At 45.6% G+C, this 5,181-nt stretch overlaps 1 protein-coding gene across 1 annotated transcript in view; it reads left to right on the plus strand.

Moving 5' to 3' along the window:
• The window catches only part of LOC108800399 (adenylate cyclase type 6-like), a gene marked incomplete at its 3' end in the record, with an annotated part of 147,511 nt that overhangs the window by 395 nt on the left and 141,935 nt on the right, over positions 1–5,181 (plus strand). The gene's annotated exons all lie outside the window — the stretch shown is intronic.

Genomic DNA, 5,181 nt, shown 5'->3' on the forward strand with positions numbered 1-5,181 from the left:
GGAGTGCTGGGTGAAAATTCAGCAATGCAGAAGGGCCAAGCTGTGCGGGAATGTGCTGGAGGCAAGCGATTGGAGATCTACCGGTAATCAGCCTGGCCCGGAGAACTGACTTGGTGACCTGGTGACAGCACACAGCCCCGATCACTGTGTGTACATGGAGTTGTCGGCACACAGCCTCGATCACTGTGTGTACATGGAGTTGTCAGCACCGACTTCCCATATGAGAGGTGTGATCTGACTTCCTGTGTGTGTGCTGGATGGGATCATCTCCACCTATTGCACTTCTAATGTTCCCCCTCTCTGAGCTGTCATACTGCAGGCACCGGTGGGGCTGATCCTGTTTGCACCTTCCCATCTGCTCTGCTGGGCCTTACTGCTTTGTTTTGACATCTTGCTGGATATAGGTGACTGGGCTTTCTGCCTGTGTGTATTGATCTGTGTGTGTGTTTTTTTTTTTGCCATGGCTCTGTGTCCCTGTGATGCAGCTGATGGTGATGTGCTGTGTGGATGGGCCTTGATGTCTTGTTGCACTTGGATTCATCATGATAGGCTCTGATTGGTGTATCTGCTTTCTGTATATGCATATATTGTCCTTGCCAATTCCAGCACAGCAGATGCATAAGTGCCCTTAGCTTAGATATAAGAGGTGTCATCTGTTTTGTCCCCCCTGTAAATGCTCTGCATAGATCACTATGTCATTTATCCGCTCTTTACCAAAATCCGGTGAAATGTCCCAACTCCTCTTGCATACTTTTTTTCTTGCATCTATGCTAATCTAGCGCACGCTTGTACCTGATTGCTACGGCTTTCCTGTACATCATAGCTCTTCTCCCTGATGTTGTTAAAGGAAACCCGCAGAGCTGTCTCATGTTTTACAATAGAATTGCTTAACTGGTTTATGAATGGGCATGTAAGCAATGCTGGCCTGCCACGGTTGCCATGGTACCCAAATGCTGCAAAATTTTCTAGCCAAACACTTCTACATACTGAAGTCCAGGCTAAAAAAGACATGGTCATATGTGAGCGTTTCCAGCGTCTGCGTACTAATAACACAACGCGCTTGAAACATGCAAAGCATGCAATATATGAGTCATGAGATGCATACATATAGAGGCATGCACGTAAGCAACAATTGAGAAACATCGGTGTGAGCATTGTGCTAAATGTTTAATTAATTTATCCGGCAATTACTTTTCAGGTTTAGTTATTAAGAGGTAAAGTCTGAAACTGCACCAAAGTTATATGGTGGCTGTCTGTGCTCATTAGGACATTGAAACGTGATGAAAGAGGAGAGCTTGGGTTCTAAAGCTGGCCATGGACATGAGATGATTGCCACCCAGTTGAGAACATATCCAGGTCTTCAGCACAACCGGACAAAACCTTGTTCCCCCCACCCAAAGCCTTCCTCTACTGTATAGGTGACCTGAGTGTTCATATTTTTTTGCATGTGGCCAAAAAGACCTTGTTCCAACTGTCAAAGCTGGCTGGGCATAGATATGAGATGATTGCCAACCAGTTGAGACATATTCAGGTCTTCAGCACAACTGGACAGAACCTTGTTCCTCCACCCCAAGCCCTCCTCTATAGGTGACCTGAGTGTTCATACTTTTTTGCATGTGGCCAAAAAGACCTTGTTCCAACTGTCAGAGCTGGCTGGGCATAGATATGAGATGATTGCCACCCAGTTGAGAGGATATGTTCATTTCTGCAGTACATCTGGGCACAGCTGGTAAACTGTTTCTCTGGGGTAAATGAACAGAACCTTGCTCGATTTCCCCACCAACCAGACCTTCCTCTATAGGTGATCTGTGTGTTCATGTTTGTTTGCATGTGGCCAAAAAGACCTTTATCAATTGTCAGAGGTGGACTGGCTTTCATCTGAGGGCTGTGGCCAGCTTAGGGGTGAGGATACCTGGGCATTTGTGACTTGCTTCTGACATCAGATTGTGAAGCATTGTATTGGATCTGGCATGCAGTGTTTGAATTGGATCTGGACAGAGTGGAGAACTGTTACATTTATTTTTGCTTTCTTCATGCAACACAACACGTTGCTTTGCTTTTATCCCTGCATACAAGTCACTGTAAATGCATCTGAAAGGTCGAACTGATCACAAACCGATCTCAAACGCAAGCCATTTTGTTACTTGCTTCTCAAGCCTGTGTGCACCGGCTCACACATCCTCTAGGTATCTCGTATTCTGTAATTGCATACTTTAGTTTAGTGTTTCTCATCCTTTTTTTCCCACTCACGGCACCCTTAAAAGTTATGCAAAATCTCCAGGCACCCCAGTTTAAAATGTAAGGGGGCACCTCAGGCAAATACACACAATGTGGGGTTCCTCCCTTTGTATCAGAGTCCTCCCTTTAAATCAGGAGCCCCCATTCAAATCAGAGCCACCCTTTAACATCAGAATACTCCCTTTCACCTTAGAAGCCCCCCTTCACATCAGGACCCCCCTTTCATATGGGAATCCCCCCTTTTACATCAGAATACTCCCCTTTCATCTTAGAAGCCCCCCCTCACATCAGAATCCCCCCTTTTCATATCAGAATCCCCCTTTTACATTAGAATCCTCCCTTTCACCTTAGAAGCCCCCCTTCACATCAGGACCCCCCTTTCATATGGGAATCCCCCCTTTTACATCAGAATACTCCCCTTTCATCTTAGAAGCCCCCCCTCACATCAGAATCCCCCCTTTTCATATCAGAATCCCCCTTTTACATTAGAATCCTCCCTTTCACCTTAGAAGCCCCCCTTCACATCAGGACCCCCCTTTCATATGGGAATCCCCCCTTTTACATCAGAATACTCCCCTTTCATCTTAGAAGCCCCCCCTCACATCAGAATCCCCCCTTTTCATATCAGAATCCCCCTTTTACATTAGAATCCTCCCTTTCACCTTAGAAGCCCCCCTTCACATCAGGACCCCCCTTTCATATGGGAATCCCCCCTTTTACATCAGAATACTCCCCTTTCATCTTAGAAGCCCCCCCTCACATCAGAATCCCCCCTTTTCATATCAGAATCCCCCTTTTACATTAGAATCCTCCCTTTCACCTTAGAAGCCCCCCTTCACATCAGGACCCCCCTTTCATATGGGAATCCCCCCTTTTACATCAGAATACTCCCCTTTCATCTTAGAAGCCCCCCCTCACATCAGAATCCCCCCTTTTCATATCAGAATCCCCCTTTTACATTAGAATCCTCCCTTTCACCTTAGAAGCCCCCCTTCACATCAGGACCCCCCTTTCATATGGGAATCCCCCCTTTTACATCAGAATACTCCCCTTTCATCTTAGAAGCCCCCCCTCACATCAGAATCCCCCCTTTCATATTGGAATCCCCCCCCCCCTCCTTTTACATCAGAGTTGCCCCATCACATCAGAGTCCTACCATCAGAAAATGTTGAGGCACCCCAGTCTGCCATGGCACCCTGCTTGAATAAGGCTGCTGTAGTTTAGGAAAACATTGTGCTCTGTATGTACAGTAATATATTTTTAGAAACATGCAACTGATTCCAAACGCTGCTTTTTATTATGAGTTAGTGTGTGCTTGGGATCTGTTTGGCTAAATCAAAATGTTAGTTTAAAAAGTAAAAACAAAAAACCTTTGTTTCTATGTATAGTTTGTAAATATACATGCATATAAATGTGTCCTATTTATTCAGTATATATGCAGATGTACTTTCTGCTTATTATTGCTGCACAATGATCGTTTTTACTGTTCCTCCTCTCTCAGTATAAAGCTAGTTATACACATCTCAAATTCTGTCTGATTCCTGCTGAATTGTGTAGGAGCCGAGGGTGTCCCTGTGTGCACCACTGAGCCTGTGGAAAATGTAACAAATTGAGCAGTGACTGCATACCTATCAGATACAGTCACTGTTTGGTATTCGGCAGTTGCAGCAGCTGTCTGAATACAATAGCCAGCAGTGTAGATTCCTCCATGCATGCTGTTTAGCATGCATGGAGAAATCCTTTGATTCCTGAACAAAATAAATCTAGTTGTTTATGGCTAGGCTAAAGCTGGCCATACACTGGTGAGCATTTTGAGCAGTGGGTTGCCCTGTTGGGACTTTTCAATGGACTTTTGTCAAAGGAACTGGTCTGAAATATCTCGGCTGAATGGGGACTACAGTCAGTCAGCTGCAGCCACTGTTCAGGTATTCTGACAGACTGCAATAGACCGGTGGGAAGGCTGGGAAGTGTTGTGTCGATTGATTTTTGGGCACAGTATATCTCTTTCACGTACTGTACAAGTTGCTCTGTACAAAGTAGCGTGTGTACACTAGAGGACAATAACTAGCATGAGGTATCCATGTGTCATCCAGATTTCGGAACCTTTGCAGGGAGCTCGAGCGATGCATGTCTCTATCTTTTAAAGTATGCCTAAAACTAGGGCTGCAACTAATGATTATTTTCATAATGGATTCGTTGGCCAATTATTTTTACAATTAATCGGATAAAATAAAAAAAATACAATTTTTTTATTTCATATAAAATACACAAATTGAGTGACAAACAGTTTACTACAGAATTAAACTGCATGCACAGTTTTTGCAATCCCACTGCACTTGAACGCACAGCATTGCGGTACCGCATGTTCCAACGCATGCAATAGTACTGCAGGCGGGAGGTGTGTTGGAGGCGCCATTGAAATAAATGGCGCCACAAAGCACATCCTGCAGCAGAATTTTTCAGGCCAAATCTTTTCTGACTTTTCCATTTTGGAAACCTTTGCACTGCCTGCTGTCAATCAGTAGAGGAGAAAGTTCTCCTTCAGTGTCCTCCTCTGCTGATTGACAGCAGGCAGTGGGTGGGTGCAATAGCCATCCTGCTGTTGGCTACTGCAATTTAAAATAGCCAATAGCAGACTGGCCATTGCTCCCAGCTGCTGAATGTGTACTTAAGAGCAGGGGCACATGGGAAGGACCGAGGAATCGGGGCTCCAGTGGGGGGCAGCAGCGGACGAGCCAGGACAGCAGCAGACACGAAGGCAAAAACACAGTAGTCTCTCCCCCCGCTGCGTACCCATTCTGCCTCTGTTGACACTGGATGAGAGCAGTGGGGATTGAAAGGGATACAGACCACTGCAGCCGGCACCAGCGGGGAGGGGAATGGTGGAGCTGGGGGGGGGGGGGACTGAGCTGAATCAGCTCATCTAAATCAACTAATCGATAA

The sequence above is a fragment of the Nanorana parkeri genome, unplaced genomic scaffold (genome assembly GCF_000935625.1).
Source record: "Nanorana parkeri isolate BGI_ZX_2015 unplaced genomic scaffold, ASM93562v1 scaffold2011, whole genome shotgun sequence".
Classification (NCBI taxonomy): Eukaryota; Metazoa; Chordata; class Amphibia; order Anura; family Dicroglossidae; genus Nanorana; species Nanorana parkeri.